At 41.5% G+C, this 22,713-nt stretch overlaps 1 protein-coding gene across 1 annotated transcript in view; it reads right to left on the reverse strand.

The window, feature by feature from the left end:
* LOC135513055 (zinc finger protein 644-like) overlaps positions 1–21,100 on the reverse strand; it is a 36,919-nt gene extending 15,819 nt beyond the window's left edge. Inside the window, exons 1-2 of the mRNA XM_064935714.1 lie at positions 21,012–21,100; positions 15,714–15,763 (exon numbers count right to left, since the gene is read on the reverse strand). The gene's annotated coding sequence lies outside the window, so the exon portion shown is untranslated. The remainder of the gene's footprint in view (positions 1–15,713; positions 15,764–21,011) is intronic.
* Positions 21,101–22,713: the final 1,613 nt, after the last annotated feature.

Genomic DNA, 22,713 nt, shown 5'->3' on the forward strand with positions numbered 1-22,713 from the left:
CTCAATAATTTATATTGTGTTTTGAGGGCTAAAGGCGATGAAAAATGGATGATTAAAACAAGTCTAAATGTGGCAAAAGGAAATATATACAGCCCAACCCATAACACTTGTATTGGTTCAAAGTCAAAATGCAGTCTAATATTATGTTGAATAACAAACCATTATTATTCCTTATACACACAGAAAATCAGTCAGTGTTCAGTGTCAGCTCTGCCTACTTTCTCTCCAATTGTTCCACACAATGAGAGTTTCATCCACAGTACTCTTCTGATCGGCTCTCTGGTACTGCATTATGATTTTCCTAACACCCTAGTCCACCACTTCTCTTCACAACAAACCCTGCTGTTAGCCCCAGATACCCCGGTGAGGGCTCTTAATTACCATAGCACACCTCTGGGATACAACCTTCCTGTTCCTCCCCCGAACGCTCCCAGACGCCTGCTAAAATTGACCAATTTCCATGTGAACAAAGTAGACTTCCAATGAGATCATACTCAGTCTTAGCACTCTGTGATGGTGCTAACACGGGTCCCAGCACGACACTGTTGTTGCTCCAATCCTGACAAATTGGCATGCGTCGGGCTACACAATCTGTCTGTCTCACATACACTCACACAAACACACGCATGGAAACACTCCCTCACACACACACACACACACAGATATACACATACATAAAGATATATAAACACACATACATCTATAAACACACACACACCCATGAACACACACACAAACACACACACAAACATTAGGGTTGGGGATTGCCAGGGACCTCACGATACGATATTATCACAATACTTAGGTGCTGATAAGGTATGTATTACTGTTCTCACAATTCTCATGATTCTATATGTATTGCAATTTGATGCTCCAAACATATTGCTCACTATAGGTTTATGAGAACACAAGTTTTGATCAGTCAGAAAAATAAAATGCTGAAAACATGTTGTCAAACTATTTTGGAAGATGGACACCAAGCTATAGGATGCAAGAGTTTTGCCACATCTGCAGCCAACAAATCGATACTTTGAGTCAAATACCGATATAATGAAAAATAATATTACAATATGTTACTGTCTCGATTCCCCCCCCCCATCACTAACAAACATATAAACAGCAATCAACATTTGACAGATTGCTACATGTAATATAGACTCAACTGTTGAACATGTTAAACAAGCCACTTAAGAGAGTGAAAATACATTAATAAAATCTTCTAATATTTAACACTCTTCCCAGCCTTGTAATAGCCAAGCTGTGAGACTGAGGCGAGGTGATGTATTTTACAGCTTGGTACAATGTGAAGTGTCCAGGCAGGGTTGTTGTAGCCCAAGCTGATAGACATAGACTGCATCTCAAATGGCACCCTATTCCCTATTTACTGCACTACTTTTGACCAAGGCCGATAAGGGCTCTGGTCAAAAGTAGTGCACTTTATAGGGAAAAGGGTGCCATTTGGGATGGAACTATTGTGTCGTCTACAATGTATGCTCAGTGGATTTGACATGATCCAGTGTTGGCTGCTCTCTGCAGGAAGCTACGTCGCTAACAAAGTGGTAAATTCAGTGTTAATGAGTGACTTCACTGTTACCACCTCTGAGGTAAAACCTTCCGAGCTCCCTATTCCCCCCGTCTGCTGTGGTGTTACTGTAGGGGCTTGGGTTAGCAGGGAGGGAGAGGCAGAACAGACGCTCTGCATTTAAAGCTAACTTCACTGCTACCCCCCGAACAGCAGGGTGGCAAAGCCATCAGAATATGATTTCAGCTTTAAAGGCTCATTAGTGGGGCTACTAGCATGCGATATGGCTCTCTCTCTCTCTCTGCTCCATATATAACAACCAAAAGCAAACATTCAGGGTTCAACAGGGATGCAATTGAAAACATATTTTTTGCTTCTATTTACTTCATTTAGTCAATGTTAAAAGGCTGACTTTGCCTTTCTGGAAGCTATTTGCAAGGATTATAATCTTAAATACATTTAAGCCGTATGCATAGATCGATCTGTATCTTATCAATGAGATGTATTACCATTAATCCAGCTCTGCATCAGTCCCTAAGACATCTTATATGAGAGAATGTTCAGTAATCATCATGTTCTAGAATTCTCTGAAATGGAACGGTTATGTTCAGCCAAATTCTACTGAAGGAATAACAAGAGCTCTTACTGAAACACCTCCCAGATATGTATAATATGTTACTTGGCTTTTTCTTTCTTTCTTTTAATATTTTTTTACGGGTCTATCAGCACTTTCAGGAACACTCGTATAGCACCTTATTTAACTTGAGGTTACTACAGAAGAAAAAGGGAGGCGATAATTGCATATTATCATTATTATTCTGGATTCCCTGAAGATACATAAACCTTTCTGAGATATTTAATAACCAGCTTGTCTCAATGACCCATTATCTTTAAAAGCATTGTAGAAAAGCATTTAAAACTTTAAACATCTTACTCTTGACCCTCACCAAAACCTGCAAAAAAATATGACATTTATTACATTTTTTATTGCAATTCTGTGTTACAATTAGAAAAATAACAAAAATATCTCTGTTGCTCCATTCATCACCATATTTATCATAATGTCCAGGAAATGGCTAAAATATCATGTGAACAGCCTGAAAACATCACAAAACAAAGAGTGCCAGGCTAGCCAGTCTTAACATCAGTAGAGAATCAGTGCTAAAGTCTTTTGAGTTTGGGACGAGTGTCCAAAGGAATTCCCTCTTCCCAACCAGGACCAGTCAACCAGACCAGTTCAACCGCTGGAGCTTTCTGGATGGATCAACAGACAGCCACCCATCCCCATGTAGTATGTCTCTGCCTCTGCCTTCAGTGGGAGAGAAAACACACATCTAAACAACAAGGGGGGGGGCGGCGCTGCCCCTCAAGTACTGCAGCAGCTCCACAACTTCCTCAGCTAATGGGAACTATTGATTTATTTGACACATAGTGAATTTATGAAGCTGCCTCTCAAGTGTGAGTATCAAAACCCACGGATCAAAATAAACAGGCAGAGATTCAGTCTGACTCTTCAGCAGTCCCAATGAGAGGAGAGCACAGCACTGTTCTCCTCAATGCCACAGTGAATAGGAAAGGCTTGGTTCAGTTCATATGCTGCAGTGTGGTCGAAAACCTACAGTTAACCAATAACCACATAGACCCAGTGACACCAGATATCTTTGCTTAGGATGGGGTAAGCTTTTGAGGCATTAACAAGTTATATACTTAAACAAATGATAGTTAATATCACAGACTGCACCTTTACCCAGACAGACCCATGTAGAGACACAAGAGAAACAGGCCCAAAAAGATTAGTGTAGCCTACAACTCTCATAATAACACAGTAATAATAACACAGTAATAATAACACAGCTATTCAGCAACTACTGTAAATTTAGAGCTCACAATTATGAATTTACAATAATTTCAATGGTGCTTGTAAAGAGAATAAAGTGGGCAGTTTCATACATCAAATCAAATGTTATGTGTCACATGCTTGGTAAACAACAGGTATAGACAAACAGTGACATGCTTGCTTAAGGACTCTTCCCAACAATGCAGAGAGAAAAATAGAAAATAATAGAAAGATAATAACACAAGGAATGAAAACACAATGAGTAACGCTAACTTGACTATACTGTATACACGGGGTACCAGTACAGAGTCGATGTGCAGGGTCACGAGGCAATTGAGGTAGATCTGTACATATACTGTAGGTAGGGGTAAAGTGACTAAGCAACAGGATAGATAATAAGCAGTAGCAGCAGTGTGATGAGTCAAAAGAGTTAGTGCAAAGGGGGGTCAACGCAGATAGTCCAGGTAGGTATTTGGTTAACTATTTAACTAGCTATTTATCAGTCTTATGGCTTGAGGGTAGAAGCTGTGCAGGGCCCTGTTGGTTCCAGACTTGCATGACGTTTGTACATGACATGACGTTTGGCTTGATTAAGTTCATTTTTATCATCCAGACAGCTTGTCAACAAAAGGTAATCTACATCATAAGAGCATCCACTCTCTCTAGAGGGATTTGGGGGTATGATCATCTACGTCTGTATCCTGATTTGGGGTGTGATTATGTATGCCTGTATTAGAGGTCGACCGATTATGATTTTTCAACGCCGATGCCGATTATTGGAGGACCAAAACAGGCGATACCGATTAATCAGCCAATTTTTAGTTTTATTTATTTGTAATAATGACAATTACAACAATACTGAATGAACACTTATGTTAACTTAATATAATACATCAATAAATCAATTTAGCCTCAAGTAAATAATGAAACATGTTCAAGTTGGTTTAAATAATGCAAAAACAAAGTGTTGGAGAAGAAAGTAAAAGTGCAATATGTGCCATGTAAGAAAGCTAACGTTTAAATTCCTTGCTCAGTACATGAGAACATATGAAAGCTGGTGGTTCCTTTTAACATGAGTCTTCAATATTCCCAGGTAAGAAGTTTTAGGTTGTAGTTATTATAGGAATGATAGGACTATTTCCGCTCCTCCCTGGGCTCGAACCAGCAACACAACGACAACAGCCACCATCGATGGAGCGTTACCCATGCAGAGCAAGGGGAACAACTACTAGAAGGCTCAGAGCGAGTGACGTTTGAAACGCTATTAGCGCGCGCTAACTAGCTAGCCATTTCACTTCGGTTACACTAGCCTCATCTCGAGAGTTGATAGGCTTGAAGTCATAAACAGCGCAATGCTTTACGCACAATGAAGAGGAAGAGCTGCTGGCAAAACGCACGAACGTGCTGTTTGAATGAATGTTTACGCACCTGCTTCTGCCTACCAACGCTCAGTCAGATACTTAGATACTTGTATGCTTGTATGCTCAGTCAGATTATATGCAACGCAGGACATGCTAGATAATATCTAGTAATATCATCAACCATGTGTAGTTAACTTATAATTATGATTGATTGTTTTCTATAAGATAAGTTTAATGCTAGCTAGCAACTTACCTTGGCTTACTGCATTTGCGTAACAGGCAGTCTCCTTGTGGAGTGCAACGAGAGAGAGGCAGGTCGTTATTGTGTTGGACTAGTTCACTGTAAGGTTGCAAGATTGGATCCCCCGAGCTGACAAGGTAAAAATCTGTCGTTCTGCCCCTGAACGAGGCAGTTAACCCACCGTTCCTAGACCGTCAATGAAAATAAGAATGTGTTCTTAAATTACTTGCCTAGTTAAATAAAGGTGTAAAATATATATATATATATATATATATTTTTTTTAAATCAAAATACAGATTTCTGATTGTTATGAAAACTTGAAATCGGCCCTAATTAATCGGCCATTCTGATTAATCGGTCAACCTCTCGCCTATATCCTGATTCGGGGTGTGATTATGTATGCCTGTATCCTGATTCGTGGTGTGATTACATATGCCTGTATCCTGATTCGGGGTGTGATTACGTATGCCTGTATCCTGATTCGGGGTGTGATTACGTATGCCTGTATCCTGATTCGGGGTGTGATTACGTATGCCTGTATCCTGATTCGGGGTGTGATTACATATGCCTGTATCCTGATTCGGGGTGTGATTACATATGCCTGTATCCTGATTCGGGGTGTGATTACATATGCCTGTATCCTGATTCGGGGTGTGATTACATATGCCTGTATCCTGATTCGTGGTGTGATTACATATGCCTGTATCCTGATTCGTGGTGTGATTACATATGCCTGTATCCTGATTCGGGGTGTGATTACGTATGCCTGTATCCTGATTCGGGGTGTGATTACGTATGCCTGTATCCTGATTCGGGGTGTGATTACATATGCCTGTATCCTGATTCGGGGTGTGATTACATATGCCTGTATCCTGATTCGGGGTGTGATTACATATGCCTGTATCCTGATTCGGGGTGTGATTACGTATGCCTGTATCCTGATTCGGGGTGTGATTACGTATGCCTGTATCCTGATTCGGGGTGTGATTACGTATGCCTGTATCCTGATTCGGGGTGTGATTACGTATGCCTGTATCCTGATTCGGGGTGTGATTACATATGCCTGTATCCTGATTCGGGGTGTGATTACATATGCCTGTATCCTGATTCGGGGTGTGATTACATATGCCTGTATCCTGATTCGGGGTGTGATTACGTATGCCTGTATCCTGATTCGGGGTGTGATTACGTATGCCTGTATCCTGATTCGGGGTGTGATTACATATGCCTGTATCCTGATTCGGGGTGTGATTACGTATGCCTGTATCCTGATTCGTGGTGTGATTACATATGCCTATATCCTGATTCGGGGTGTGATTATGTATGCCTGTATCCTGATTCGTGGTGTGATTACATATGCCTGTATCCTGATTCGGGGTGTGATTACGTATGCCTGTATCCTGATTCGTGGTGTGATTACATATGCCTGTATCCTGATTCGGGGTGTGATTACGTATGCCTGTATCCTGAGCAGACGCACTGCACTCAGTCTTGTCAGCCTGAATCATGGAAACAAACAATGTCATCCACTGCTAGAGTAAAAAGACATGTATTTGACTCAAACAGTTCTAATGAGAAGAAATGCATTAGTCACAAGTACACTACTTTTGACCAGGGCTTATAGGGCTATGGTCAAAAGTAGTGTACTATATAGGGAAAAGGGAACTATTTGGGACACAGACACTGTTATAGATTAAAATTATATATTAATAGCCTATGTTCTAAAATAGGTTGTGGTGTGTATATTTGGACTCAGTAAACAAAGGTTCGGAAGAATGTAAGAATAATAGAACATGCCTTGAGCTTTCTTTCTATTCTATGGAACAATAACAAAAACAGAGAGAAAAAAACGCTGATTACACACCATGAAGGCAATAGTGATGTAAAGTCCTGGCAATGTTGAGTGGACTCAAATTCAACTAGCCAGAAACATGCTCTGAAAGCAAGCCCCGAATTTCACTAAACAAAAGAATAATACATCCTGTCAGTAAAAACCAAGTGGGATAGTTTCCTTTCACAGAGTTAAGACTAAAGAGCATGTAAAAACTACACCTCGCACCAAACCCCCAAACCTTTTCATGCCCTTTTCTCTAAAAAACAGAAAGAGAATAAATTAAATGGCTGTGATGGAAGAATTACTGATGAAAAAAGGTGTAGAGAGAACATTGGGAGTGATAAAAGAGGACAGGGAGCGAGTGACAGTTGGGTTAAGACAGAAGTCATGTTCAATAGCAGGTAGCAACATCAAACGTTTGAGTTCACAGGGAACCTATGCAACCTTGTCTAGCACAAGGCTTTTCTGTTGTGTGGAGGAGATTATATCTGTTCAAACTGCTGACATGGCCTCATTTTCTGCCCGTAGTGTTAGAGAGGGGATTAAACTATATCAACTTTGAAGCTTTAAACAATACCTTTCAAAATTAAATGGATTAAGGGAGGGATGTCTGATGGGGATTTCCCTGGGCTTTGTTAGTTTTAAACTTCTCTCCTTTTTAAGGAGAAGAAAAAAAATCTTAGGTCTGATGTTTTTTTCAAGCATTCATGTGACCGTTTTAGTGAGTTCTCTCTCTCACAATGAGGAGGAGACCAGGGCCAGTGGCCACAGAGGAGCAGCTACTTTCCCTATGGGCTCTGGTCAAAGGCAGTGTTCTATATAGGGAGTAGGGTGCCATTTGGGACACAGTCACTGTGAATACTACAGCAGACAGATGGTTCATGAACATCATATCTGTTCTGTTTAGATACACACAAATACTGAGAAGAAAACAGTCACTGGCTAAGTCCCAAATGGCACTGTATTCCCTATATACAGTAGTGCACTACTTTTGACCAGAGCCCTATGGCTCTGAATTGGGAATAAGTTGCCATTTGGGACACACTCTAACTAAAGCATATCGCCGCCACACTCATCTACTCGGCTGGTTCTGGCAAGCTGTGCAGTGCTGTTCATGCCTGTTGAAAATGGCACATTTCCATGTACTACTGTGTTTGTTGCATCCTTCATGACATGCGCTGTTGATTCATATCTTCTCATCTGTTTTCAATGTGTGATGTAGTCCTAGATGTAGAATGCATTGGTAGCTTTGCTATTTTTATTTATTTATTTAATTGATTTATTAGTTGTATGGATTTTGGCTTTTAATAAATGTGAGAGCTCACCATATATAAATACTTCGGGGCTATATGCATGATACAAGCAATTGCTATGATCATGATCAGGCATGCTCAGATTGCACCCTGTCTTTTTGTTGAGATGGAATTATATAAAATATAGGCCTATAAAACTTTGTCACTGCCACTTTTCTGTAGTCACACACGTGACCAATCACATGAAAGAGATGTCAGTGTCAAACTCCTCTCCAAACGGAGGACAGGCTCCTCTCTCTGCCGAGTGAGCAGGCATCAGCACGCTTACATCTGGAGGAATGTCAAGCATCGCACATATCAGGATGAAAAACCTCTCATTACCTTTCTTTAAAAACATAACATGAATATCTGGCTCCGTCAGTCGTACAGAGTACATGGCAAGGATGGATCAGGCAGAAGGGGGTATAACAAGGACCTCTCACTAGCTAGCTACAGTACAAAGCAACCCAAACTCAATTGATTCAGCATTATTCATCATCAGTAGAACAGAGCATTGTCCCCCATTTAAAGTACTTTATACCTTTAAATCTGTGTGTTCTCCGATAATATTATTCTGTTTTAAAATACTTTCGGCAATTAGTGTATTCTCCAGGTAAAGAACGTGTAATCTAGCAGGCCGTTAGAGTGTTGTTAGATTGCTACACCTACTGTGTGGCAGCTGAGATGGACTATATGGCTGGCCAGAAGTGGGGATGTGGTCCTTAGTCCTAGGCCCATAAACAAGAAGTAAATTATCTGCAAAGACTAACAATAATAATAACAACCGCCCATGAACTGTTCCTGGTTCGAAGGAAGGAAAATAACTTTCCCCTTCCAAGCAAACAATAAAATAATAAAAAACACATAGATATAGCTAGGGATACAAGTAAGTAAACACAAACCTTTCCAATCAAACATAATTGTATTTATTAACCTTTATAATCTAACCCACAATGCACTCTGGGTGATCAGAGACACTGAGCAACTTGAACACACTGACCCTGACAGCAATGGGATTCCCTCTTGTCACTTCTCAAGGTCCACCTATCTAAGCTGTGCATACAGTACACACACATATACATCGAGATATACACACAGACCCCCCCCCCCACACACACACACATAAAATGATTATTCAGTGGTGCTTGTCAATTGCACCTTTCCAGCGTGGATCAAAGAGTGGCTTGCACCAGGGGTTCTGCACCAGGACCAGTCATTAACATGGGCCTGCCACTCTACCAGCCCAGCCTCCAAATAAATCAAAGGGTCGGCCGGGGAAGAAAAGAGGCTAATATTTCCTCAATAACCCCAGAGAGGCTCCATGGAGAGATGCAAATTGCCTCCCAGGAGACCCCAGGGGGATGTGGAGGACAAGGGAAGCTGGCTGGGAGGCACCGCACTGGGGAATCTAATGAGTATAATGGTAAACGTATACAAGGAGAGGTGGAGTAGGAGGAGAAAGTGCTCTCTATTCATACCAATTAATATAATCTTATCACTGGAGGTACACCGTGGAGAGGTGGGGTGGGCTGGCGTCTACCGTCTAACCCTTAGCCACTGATCACAGGCGAGGGTTTGACACACACACACACACACACACACACACACACACACACACACACACACACACACACACACACACACACACACACACACACACACACACACACACACACACACACACACACACACACTCTCTCTACACACACACACAAACCCCACGTCCATCCTATGAGTATGTGTATTAATCAACAGAGACTAGGCCCCGGTCATTAACCCTATGGGAGGCTGGTCAGGCCTGGGGGAGTTTAAGGAGATTTTAAAAACCTCCCTCCCTCTCATTTCGAGATCAAAAGAAATCTGAAAAATCAAAGAGGTTCACAAATGTCTCTTTTTTGATGACTGATTGACCCCCCCATTGTTCTGAGATATTTTATTTTATTGTAAGGATGTAGCAACATTACAACTGTACTAAATACCATTGGAAGTAGTCTTCTTCCACCTGCTATCTGTGATTTTAAATATAGATTCATGAATTATAGACAGAGCTTATGGCATCTATTTCTAATGCATGATATGACTATAACATGATATAACTTCATCTATTATGCTGCTGCGAGCGTGATTGCATCAGTTTGTGAGGGTTCAGAAAAAATATCCACAGAATACTGTTTTCGTGAAGGATGATTTAATCTTTCATTCCTTTTATTGAATTTGTTAGTTTGTTCTTTTCTTCTCACTAACTTTCCGATGCTGTGGGATTCATTTCAAGTTGACTCTTCAAAGACTCTCAGTCAAATGTTCGCCAGGCAGTGCTTTCATCAGATTTACTCACATTGAAAACCTGATTTGGAAGCCCTAAAAATATTTTAATCTCTAACGATTCAGTTTATTACAGTTAAATACTATTAGTCACTATCAATCAGACAAACATGCAGAGTGAGAGTCTGAAACTATAACTTATTGCTCGTTCAAAATATTTGAATCTCTAACGATTCAGTTTAAGACTATCAATCCTTACTCTCAACCAGCTGAACATGTGTATCTGTAAGACACACTCCCTTAATAGCTTTCTGTTTAAATATGTATTTTATATCTTTACATCAATAGAGCAAGATATGAGTAATAAAGTAGAGATTGACCAAATCCTCAACTACCCCTACAAGTTATCTATCAGATAACTGAGTACTGGTTTGAGCTAACATTAATCTATGATTGTCATAGTCACATGGGAGTACTTGTCAGATTTGTATCATGAGAGGTATATTACTGTAACCTGATCATGTGTATAACTGGACCTCATCCAATACCAACAGTAACCAACAGATGGCCCTGCTGCAGCCTTCCTGTCCTGTACACACAGGTGGACTAGACACAACACTTCACAGGCAGAAACTCAACACACAACACAACACTAGAAGACTGAACTATGAAATGCAAGATTCTGTGTACTTCATGATGTTATATTTGAGCCACTTTATATGGATTTACTGTATTCTAGTCATGGCTCATCCTATTTAACTACTGCTGTACACACCTTATCTATTCATATACTGTTCATACTGTCTATACACACCACTATATATATTTATTTATATACCGGACTCTGACATTGCTCATTCTGATATTTCTCAATTTCATTATTTTTAGATTATATGTGAGTATTGTTTTTTTTTTGCTAGTTATTACTGCACTGTTGGAGCTAGAAACAAGCATTCTGTTGCATCTGCGATAACATCTTCTAATCTGTGTACGTGAACAATAAACATTGATGTGATTAGAAATAACTGTACCAATGATAAAAATATATTGTTTTACTCCTATCTTCATAATATCAAACACGTATTCCAAATGTCTGAGTAGGATACTGTAATTTACCAGGTAGCAGTCCTTCAATGCAATTTTTTTAAAGATTTGTAATATAACCTCTGCAGTCAGAATAATGAGATTCCCAGCAGTTTAGTACAGCAGCATTAGTATGAACAGCTGACCATGCAGCGATCTTACCCCTCTTAAGAAGTGAATAATACTCAAATCAGAACAGGACTTAGTTTAAGGGAGCATTTGCACTGCCCTAAAAATGGCATACAAATCCTTAAAAAATATAATATGAAAAAATGATCTATCCTTTTGAAGGTCATTTATAAATCAAGCTGGCAGGAATGTGTCTAGAAGGAGCTGATTAGATGAGGATTTGTCTCCCTGAGATGGTTGAGAGGAGAGAAAGGAAGGTTCATCACTATGTAACAACTAACCATAAGTATAACGGTAGGCTCAGAAAGCAGGGAGCACCAGTGACTAGATCAATTAAAAAGTGGTCAGATGAAACAGATGCTAAGCTACAGGACTGTTTTGTTAGCACAGACTGGAATATGTTCTGGGATTCCTCCGATGGCATTGAGGAGTACACCACATCAGTCATTGGCTTCATCAATAAGTGCATTGATGACATCGTCCCCACAGTGACCGTATGTACATACCCCAACCAAAAGTCATGGATTACAGGCAACATCCTCACTGAACGAAAGGCTAGAGCTGCCGTTTTCAAGGAGCCACCATAGCCTGTGCCCTGTGCCCAAAAACACTAAGGCAGCCTGCCTAAATGACTACCAACCCGTAGCACTCACGTATGTAGCCATGAAGTGCTTTGAAAGGCTGGGCATGGCTCACAACAACACCATTATCACAGAAACCCTAGACTCACTCCAATTTGCATACCACCCCAACAGATCCACAGATGGTACAATCTCTATTGCACTCCACACTGCCCTTTCCGAACCTGGACAAAAGGAACACCTATGTGAGAATGCTATTCATTGACTACAGCTCAGCGTTCAACACCATAGTGCCCGAAAAGCTCATCAATAAGCTGGGACTAAACACCTCCCTCTGCAACTGGATCCTGGACTTCCTGACGGGCCACTCCCAGGTGGTAAGGGTAGGTAACAACACATCCGCCACGATTATCCTCAACACAGGGGCCCCTCTGGGGTGCGTGCACAGCCCCCTCATGTACTCCCTGTTCACTCATGACTGCACGGCCAGGCACGACTCCAACACCATCATTAAGTTTGCCAATGATACAACAGTGGTAGGCCTGATCACCAACAATGACAAGACAGCCTTTAGGGAGGAGGTTAGAGACCTGGCCATGTGGTGCCAGGACAACAACCTCTCCATCAATGTGATCCAGACAAAGGAGATGATTGTGGACTACAGGAAAAAGAGGACCGAGCACGTCCCCATTCTCATCGACGGGGCTACAGTGAAGAAGGTTGAGAGTTTCAAGTTCCTTGGTGTCCACATCACCAACAAACGAACATGTCCAAGCACACCAAGACAGTCGTGAAGAGGGCACGACAAAACCTATTCCCCGTCAGGAGACTGAAAAGATTTGTCATGGGTCCTCAGATTCGCAAAAGGTTCTACAGCTGCACCATCGAGATCATCCTGACCTGTTGCATCACTGCCTGGTATCACTGGAGGTACGTGTGAACGGCCCAGTATATCACTGGGGCCAAGCTTCCTGCCATCCAGAACCTCTACACCAGGCAGTGTCAGAGGAAGGCTCTAAAAATTGTCAAAGACTCCAACCACCCTAGTCATAGACTGTTCTCTCTGCTACCACACGGCAAGCGGTACCGGAGCGCCAAGTCTAGCCTGTGTAGCCCTATGCTCAAATCTCAAAAATGTCACATCCAACTCTGAGAATAAATGGGAAATTTAATTAGGATGGCCACAGCCTTGATAGATATCACAGAAAGGTCCAGCTGCCTTGTTACTAATTTAGTGGCAAACTTCTGCGGTTACCCTCTCAATCAATACAAACACAGGGCTTACATTTTTGGTTAATTGGCGCTCAATGAGTGAATAGCTTCCACATCAATAGAACATTCTTCCGGCCTTGGTTGTATTGATCCTGGAATCTGCACAACGTCTTTTCTGATTGGGCCTTCTTGTCTGTGGTCTAGCATGTGGTTAATTTGGATGACATTATGTGGTCACATTATGAAGATTATATTATAACTACAGAGCTACAGAATGGAAATACAAATACTTTCTATTTCTTTTAAATATCACTAAACGTAACTGTATTAATATGTGCATTCAACATATGTAGACTTGGTGTAGACATATCTATTCAGTCATAAGTAAATCTTGTATACAGTTAGCATCTTACAAATGTAGTTTAATTTAGTATGGAACACAATGAAAATGCTTCAATCCTTTTTTCCTCTGAAATATTGCTTTTTTGTGATTGTCGACCTTCACTGTTGTCAGACTCTACAAATACTTCTCTAAAAATTATAGACTGCAATGACAAATCAAAAATAGTAATTAATCACTGTAATGCTTCCCTATTGTTATGTGCCATTGTTCATCTAGACCTGTAACTCAACTCGTCTGTCACGTACTGACCTTTATTTCCTTTGTTTTGTCTTTATTTAGTATGGTCAGGGCGTGAGTTGGGTGGGCAGTCTATGTTTGTTTGTTCTATATTTTGGGTATTTCTATGTTTCGGCCGAGTATGGTTCTCAATCAGAGGCAGGTGTCATTAGTTGTCTCTGATTGAGAATCATACTTAGGTAGCCTGGGTTTCACTGTGTGTTTGTGGGTGATTGTTCCTGTCTCTGTGTTTGCACCAGATAGGACTGTTAGGGTTTTCACATTTCTTGTTTTTGTAAGTTTGTTCATGTGAAGTGATTTATTAAAACATGAATCAAAATAACCACGCTGCGTCTCAGTCAATGGAAGAAATCCCTTACATCGTCTGAATGGGGGGGGGGGGTTAATTAAGGCATTAGTGATCATATTGTGCCCCTTAGTGGTGGGAACCCTCTGTAACCTGACAGACATGTTTGAGGAGAACAAACAGATTGGCTGACACTGTAGAGATACTTCAACAAGCCTGTGTTACTGGAGTGCCCAGTGAGTTTAGGGGTCAAAACCCCAGGAGACCTGCAAGGGGCTAGAACCCTCTCTCTACACATGATGCACTATATAGTCCCAGTAAGGGACCAACAGTGAATGTTGTGATTGTCCTGAGGACGTCCCCTGTTACCTGGGATATAGATCACACGTACCATGAATGTATGTCATTCAAGAAAATAGAATATTAATTTCAATATTACAATATTTACTAGATCACATAACAACACTTAAAATCACAGTCATATTGTTTTGCATCTATCTCTTCTTGGTCTATGTGTATGACTGGAGATATAATCAGAGTAACAGGAAATAGACTTAACACTGCCTATGACCTGCCAAGCGTGGTGTAGTGTAGTGTTGGAGATGGCAGTGACAAATGGTGTGCGTCCCAAATGGTACCCTATTTCCTGTGGCTCTTGGTCAAAATTAGTGCACTATATACTGTAGGGAATAGTTTGCAATTTGGGATGCAGCGACGGAAGTGACATCTGAGATTTAATTTGACTCTGCTTAATCTAATCACACCTAGCTATAGTATCAGAGCAGTTCACAGCTCTGAGCTACAGTTTCAGGTGTTATGGCAGTATGTATGGAGAAACACAACTGCGTCTCACAATCATCACACCTCAACAACATACAGTCACATTATTGTGCGTTAAGATCCCTTTCCTTCAATATAACCTGAAAAAAATGATCAGTCATGCATGACATCTTCTTAAATTTTGAATGTAATATACATTCATTGAAGTATACAAAGATAAGTAGCCCTTTCCTGCAGTCAAATGACTAGCGGCCTCATGGGGGGAATGTTGTTAATATTTTTATAATTTCATAATTAATAAACATATATTTTTTTTAAACAGCTTAAAATATTGTGTTTCTTTGTCAAATGTTTTTGTTATATTTCAGTCATAAAGTGTAATATTGGGAAGAAAACTCAAAATTGACTACATTTCAACTCTATAGCTGACATATCTGACATGGTACAGGTGTATTTTTCTTAAGCCCATAACCATGTGTGTGAAGTGTATACTTTGGTTTCAAATGGAATTTGTTTAAGACTACCAAAACCCTGATTTAGCACACTACAGTAAACGGTTATGGTTAATATGGTTCAGCACAAAATACAATTGTAGACATGTTACTAATGCTTGTGGTTTACTAATAGATGATTCCAAAGCAGTCATTCCTTACCAATCTGTTCCAAACCATTGGTTCCACTCTACGGTCTTCTGAAAACCCACCTGTAATAAAGAAATAAAAATGGTCTTTATGTATCCACACAGTAATATAGCGTAGCATACAGTATCAAAACTTGAGTTTTAAAAGTGATACACAAATGTTTCCTTCAATGGCAATGGTACAATGGCAGTGTTGGCTACTGAAGTAGCTGCAATAGGACATTTCCTATAGATTCAATGGTTTATACTAAGAGGATATTGTCAATGTATGCCACATCATCCAATCATTCTGCCCTTATTTCCTTTTGCTACTAAAAGATATGTGGTCCTTGGTACTATATCCTTCCTAAGGATTACTAAAATATCTCATCTCTCACTGCAGCTGCTCATCTGAGTTGATAATTCAGGGCAGTGTACTCCCGTTACAGTAGTCCCTGGCGTCTTCATTTATAGCAGTATGAACGCGTCAAGACAGCAGACTCAAGTTGTGTTCCAAATGGCACCCTATACCCTACATAGTGCACTACCTTTGACCAGAGCGGCCTATGGGGCCTGGCCAAGAGTAGTGCACTATGTAGGGAATAGGGTGCCATTTGGGATGCATATCTGTACACATGATGTTTTGCTATGCCGTGCATTCTGCGTATTCTGGCGTCTTACATTTGACCTTGTCAAGTTACATATAATCAATGAGGATAACTTGCCTAGTCCATCTCATTTATTAAGTCAAACTGGGAAATCGGTTTACAAGGAGGAATTTACTGTGTGTGTGTGTGTGTGTGTGTGTGTGTGTGTGTGTGTGTGTGTGTGTGTGTGTGTGTGTGTGTGTGTGTGTGTGTGTGTGTGTGTGTGTGTGTGTGTGTGTGTGTGTGTGTGTGTGTGTGTGATTGCGTGTGCGTGATGCCAGAGTGTACAGTTGAAGTCAGAAGTTAACATACACCTTAGCCAAATACATTTAAACTCTGTTTTTCACAATTCCTGACATTTAATCCTAGTAAAAGGTCTCTGTTTTAGGTCAGTTAGGATCACCCCTTTATTTTAAGAATGTGAAATGTCAGAAGAATAGTAGAGAAAATGATTTATTTAAACTTCTATTTCTTTCATCACATTCCCAGTGGGTCAGAAGTTTACATACACTATATTAGTATTTGGTAGCATTGCCTTTAAATTGTTTAACTTGGGTCAAACAGTTTGGGTATCCTTCCACAAGCTTCCAACAATAAGTTGGGTGTATTTTGGCCCATTCCTCCTGACAGAGATGGAGTAATGGAGTCAGATTTGTAGGCCTCCTTGCTTGCACACGTGTTTTTAGTTCTGCCCACAAATTGTCTATGGGATGAGGTCAAGGCTTTGTGATGGCCACTCCAATACCTTGACTTTGCTGTTATTTTGTCACAACTTTGGAAGTATGTTTGGGGTCATTGTCCATTTGGAAGACCCATTTGTGACCAAGCTTTAACTTCCTGACTGATGTCTGAGATGTTGCTTCAATATATCCACATCATTTTCCTACCTTATGATGCCATCTATTTTGTGAAGTGCACCAGTCCCTCCTGCAGCAAAGCACCCCTACAACATGATGCTGCCACCCCCGTGCTTCACGGTTGGGATGGTGTTCTTTGGCTTGCAAGCCTCCCCTTTCTCCTCCAAACATAACGATGGTCATTATTGCCAAACAGTTCTATTTTTGTTTCATCAGACCAGAGGACATTTCTCCAAAAAGTACCATACATTTACATTTACATTTAAGTCATTTAGCAGACGCTCTTATCCAGAGCGACTTACAAATTGGTGAATTCACCTTCTGACATCCAGTGGAACAGCCACTTACAATAGTGCATCTAAGTCATTAAGGGGGGGGTGAGAAGGATTACTTATCCTATCCTAGGTATTCCTTGAAGAGGTGGGGTTTCAGGTGTCTCCGGAAGGTGGTGATTGACTCCGCTGTCCTGGCGTCGTGAGGGAGTTTGTTCCACCATTGGGGGGCCAGAGCAGCGAACAGTTTTGACTGGGCTGAGCGGGAACTGTACTTCCTCAATGGTAGGGAGGCGAGCAGGCCAGAGGTGGATGAACGCAGTGCCCTTGCTTGGGTGTAGGGCCTGATCAGAGCCTGGAGGTACTGCGGTGCCGTTCCCCTCACAGCTCCGTAGGCAAGCACCATGGTCTTGTAGCGGATGCGAGCTTCAACTGGAAGCCAGTGGAGAGAGCGGAGGAGCGGGGTGACGTGAGAGAACTTGGGAAGGTTGAACACCAGACGGGCTGCGGCGTTCTGGATGAGTTGTAGGGGTTTAATGGCACAGGCAGGGAGCCCAGCCAACAGCGAGTTGCAGTAATCCAGACGGGAGATGACAAGTGCCTGGATTAGGACCTGCGCCGCTTCCTGTGTGAGGCAGGGTCGTACTCTGCGGATGTTGTAGAGCATGAACCTACAGGAACGGGCCACCGCCATGATGTTGGTTGAGAACGACAGGGTGTTGTCCAGGATCACGCCAAGGTTCTTAGCGCTCTGGGAGGAGGACACAATGGAGTTGTCAACCGTGATGGCGAGATCATGGAACGGGCAGTCCTTCCCCGGGAGGAAGAGCAGCTCCGTCTTGCCGAGGTTCAGCTTGAGGTGGTGATCCGTCATCCACACTGATATGTCTGCCAGACATGCAGAGATGCGATTCGCCACCTGGTCATCAGAAGGGGGAAAGGAGAAGATTAATTGTGTGTCGTCTGCATAGCAATGATAGGAGAGACCATGTGAGGTTATGACAGAGCCAAGTGACTTGGTGTATAGCGAGAATAGGAGAGGGCCTAGAACAGAGCCCTGGGGGACACCAGTGGTGAGAGCGCGTGGCGAGGAGACAGATTCTCGCCACGCCACCTGGTAGGAGCGACCTGTCAGGTAGGACGCAATCCAAGCGTGGGCCGCGCCGGAGATGCCCAACTCGGAGAGGGTGGAGAGGAGGATCTGATGGTTCACAGTATCGAAGGCAGCCGATAGGTCTAGAAGGATGAGAGCAGAGGAGAGAGAGTTACCTTTAGCAGTGAGGAGCGCCTCCGTGATGCAGAGAAGAGCAGTCTCAGTTGAATGACTAGTCTTGAAACCTGACTGATTTGGATCAAGAAGGTCATTCTGAGAGAGATAGAGGGAGAGCTGGCCAAGGACGGCACGTTCAAGAGTTTTGGAGAGAAAGAAAGAAGGGATACTGGTCTGTAGTTGTTGACATCGGAGGGATCGAGTGTAGGTTTCTTCAGAAGGGGTGCAACTCTCGCTCTCTTGAAGACGGAAGGGACGTAGCCAGCGGTCAGGGATGAGTTGATGAGCGAGGTGAGGTAAGGGAGAAGGTCCCCGGAAATGGTCTGGAGGAGAGAGGAGGGGATAGGGTCGAGCGGGCAGGTTGTTGGGCGGCCGGCCGTCACAAGAAGCGAGATTTCATCTGTCCCCATGTGCAGTTGCAAACCGTAGTCTGGCTTTTTAATTGCGGTTTTGGAGCAGTGACTTCTTTCTTGCTGAGCGGCCTTTAGGTTATGTCGATATAGGACTTGTTTTACTGTGGATATAGATACGTTTGTACCTGTTTCCTCCAGCATCTTCACAAGGTCCTATGGGATTGATTTGCACTTTTCACTCCAAAGTACATTCATCTCTAGGAGACAGAATGCGTCTCCTTCCTGAGCGGTATGGCGGCTATGTGGTCCCATGGTGTTTATACTTGCATACTATTGTTTGTACAGATGAACGTGGTATCTTCAGGCATTTGGAAATTGCTCCCAAGGATGAATAAGACTTGTGGAGGTCTACCATTGTATAATGAGGTCTTGTCTGATTTCTTTTGATTTTCCCATGATGTCAAGCAAAGAGACACTGAGTTTGAAGGTAGGCCTTGAAATATATCCACAGGTACACCTCCAATTGACTCAAATTATGTCAATTAGCCTATCAGAAGCTTCTAAAGCCATTGAATAGTTTTCTGGAATTTTCCAAGCTGTTTAAAGGCACAGTCAATTTAGCGTATGTAAACTTCTGACCCACTGGAATTGTGATACAGTGAATTATAAGTGAAATAATCTGTCTGTAAACAATTGTTGGAAAAAATGACTTGTGTCCAACACTAACTGACTTGCCAAAACTATAGATTGTTAACAAGAAATTTGTAGAGTGGTTGAAAAACAAGTTTTAATGACTCCAACCTAAGTGTTTGTAAACTTCTGACTTCAACTGTAGATCAACTTTCACATAAAGTCAATATTATTTGAGGTAGGTCATAATCATAGATTATCATAATATGTTATAAATGCTTCGGAATTTGCATGAATTCCAGGTACAGTGTAACTGGGGTGAGTGACTCCCATCACTGAAAGGTGTTATTAATGTTCTATTAATATGGGCATACTTAATTAGCAGTTGTTGTGGCAGATTACCTTCAAAGTGCAAAGATCCCATTGCCTTTAAAGTAGGCTACTGCAGGAATCTGTTTCTAGAACAATGGTTTACAGTTAACATTAGGGCATGCAGAGACATGATACCCATATAATGCATTTCACATATTGTTTTCATGTTTGAATTGAATGGATACAGTGGAGCAAAGTTATATTTATACATGCAAATAGCACTTGATTCTGAGTCTATCTTTAGTATGGGAAAGGCATTCCATGACAGCAGACCCCCCCAATTATAATAGTATTTCATACTTTGAAACAATCAGTCTAAGTTTCAAATAGGTCAAGTGCATGATTCGTGTAAGTCTTCTAAAAAGTTGAGGGTAGTGGCTACAAATATGACCTAATTAGTTGAGGAATGCATTGCTCCATGCTTGTTTGAATACTTGAAGTGTCAAATGACTAACATATCAGACTGGCTGCAGATGTGACACGTATAGCTCTGTCTGGAGTTTGACAACACCCCTTTAATTAAAAGGTATAGCCCTCTGTTTTAAGTTATTGGGTACATGTAGGCTACAGCCCCATTGCGTAGCTAAAGAAACAACAAAGAGTCTATTGAGTAGCTGAAAGCTAAGAACTTTTGGAACGGTGCTTAACTACAACATACAGGACAATGGAGTGCTTAGTGAGTATCGGGTAACTTGACAGTGCACAAATTGGTGAATGGAAGTCAAGTCCATCAGTCCATACTGACCATTATGCATGTCGAGCCAACGTCTTGCGTTATCTCATCTCTATGCCAGTATGGTGCCAGTGTGTCCGCTGTAATTCCGTGCTCAATAAAACCAGGGCTACCACGAACCTCTAAACATGTCAACACCAGATACCCCAAATAATAATATATTGTCTATAGACGCGTGTATCGAAGCATGAGACCTACCTTCCCAATGCAGGAAACAATAACAATTAGCAAGTTTGTCATTACACTTGACACTGTACGTTTTTCGTCCTCCATCCATTACAGTGTCGCCATTTTGCTTAAAATTCTGCAGGTTAAACTATAATTCTGAGAGGGATGTTTGCAGCGTAGGGAAATAAATGTTAACGTTAGCTGAATAGCACAGCGCATAGGACTTCTTCTGTTTCGCCGACACTGCAAAAGGCAATGAACATAATGCAATAGAATCGGTATTTTATTCCATTCATGTTCGATTTATGTTAATGGTCTTCACGACAAAAACTAGCGGTCCCCTATTCAAAATATGGACCATCCCAGACCCACTGTAGAAAAGTCGTTGGGTTAAATGGAGCTTGGAAGATGGCAATAACTGTAGGGAAGAGTGATAATGTTGTCTAACACACATGGTGAAATGTTTGTTAGACAGTGGAATGTTACATTGTAGCCAGACACCATCAAATGTTAAATTAATTGTGCTGGACATGGATTTCACTCAACATTTTATTGGAAGGGTGGGGAAAATGACATTACTGTATACACACACCATTCGCTTCCTGATTGTACCCCTTCTTCTCTCAAATTGAAATGTGACATCATACTATATTGTTTTACTGTAGTAGCATATTTTTACTTTGAACACTACCATTTCTTTATGCAGTACTTTACAAGTGACTGGGGTGGCAGGTAGCCTAGTGATTAAGAGTGTTAGGCCAGTAACCGAAAGGTTGCTTCTTTGAATCCCAGAGCCAACTAGGTGGAAAAGAATCTGTTGATGTGCCCTTGAGCAAGGCACTTAACCCTAGTTGCTCCTGTAAGCCTCTCTGGATAAGTGTCTGCTAAAATGTTCTGAAATCTATTCTATTCTAGGTATCCATTCCTGAGTGACTATATAAATCAGGACAATACATTAAGCTCTTTATAGAGTCATTGGTAACAAGGCTAGTGTAGATATATTTTCAAACCAATGTATTTGTGAATTGCCACAACCTTACAGGTTGAGGCAATGGCATACAAGATTCAGGCAGTGGCATACAAGATTCAGCAGGGTCTGCAATTTATCAGGCTAATCTTCGACAAAGCACAGGTAGGCCTATTCTAGCCTATCTTGATTTATCTATTAAGTTCAAGGGGATCTAAAAGACAGTAAAGTTAGCTGCCAGCCAGCACAGCATTATAGTGTATGAAATCATCTTGTATGGGATTACAAGGCTGATGACTTTGATATGTATGTTGTCATATCCCCTGATTATGACTATGCTGTCGAAGCCGGCTGTTGCAGGGGTTCCCAAACTTTTTCACTCAGGGTCCTCCTTCCAGCATTGAGGAACATCCTGCACCCCCACTGCATGCGCTCGCACGTGCCATGTCTATTTCTATGGGCACAAGCACTGTTCATGATACAAGCGGTTCACACCCTTCTTGCTGGTGGAGAGAATTTTGCAGGTTTAAAGCTTATTTCTTGCAATTCTATACATTTTGCCATGTCTAATGTGTATTCATATGATATTTGAGTGACAAAAAATGTACAGCAATATCTATGGGGTAAAAAATATAAATAAAAAATGTTAGCTGACACTGGCTAGTTGATCTGGACATTTCTGACAAGTTGTAAGTACAGTGCCTTGCGAAAGTATTCGGCCCCCTTGAACTTTGCGACCTTTTGACACATTTCAGGCTTCAAACA

The sequence above is a fragment of the Oncorhynchus masou genome, chromosome 24 (genome assembly GCF_036934945.1).
Source record: "Oncorhynchus masou masou isolate Uvic2021 chromosome 24, UVic_Omas_1.1, whole genome shotgun sequence".
In the NCBI taxonomy this organism is placed as follows: domain Eukaryota; kingdom Metazoa; phylum Chordata; class Actinopteri; order Salmoniformes; family Salmonidae; genus Oncorhynchus; species Oncorhynchus masou.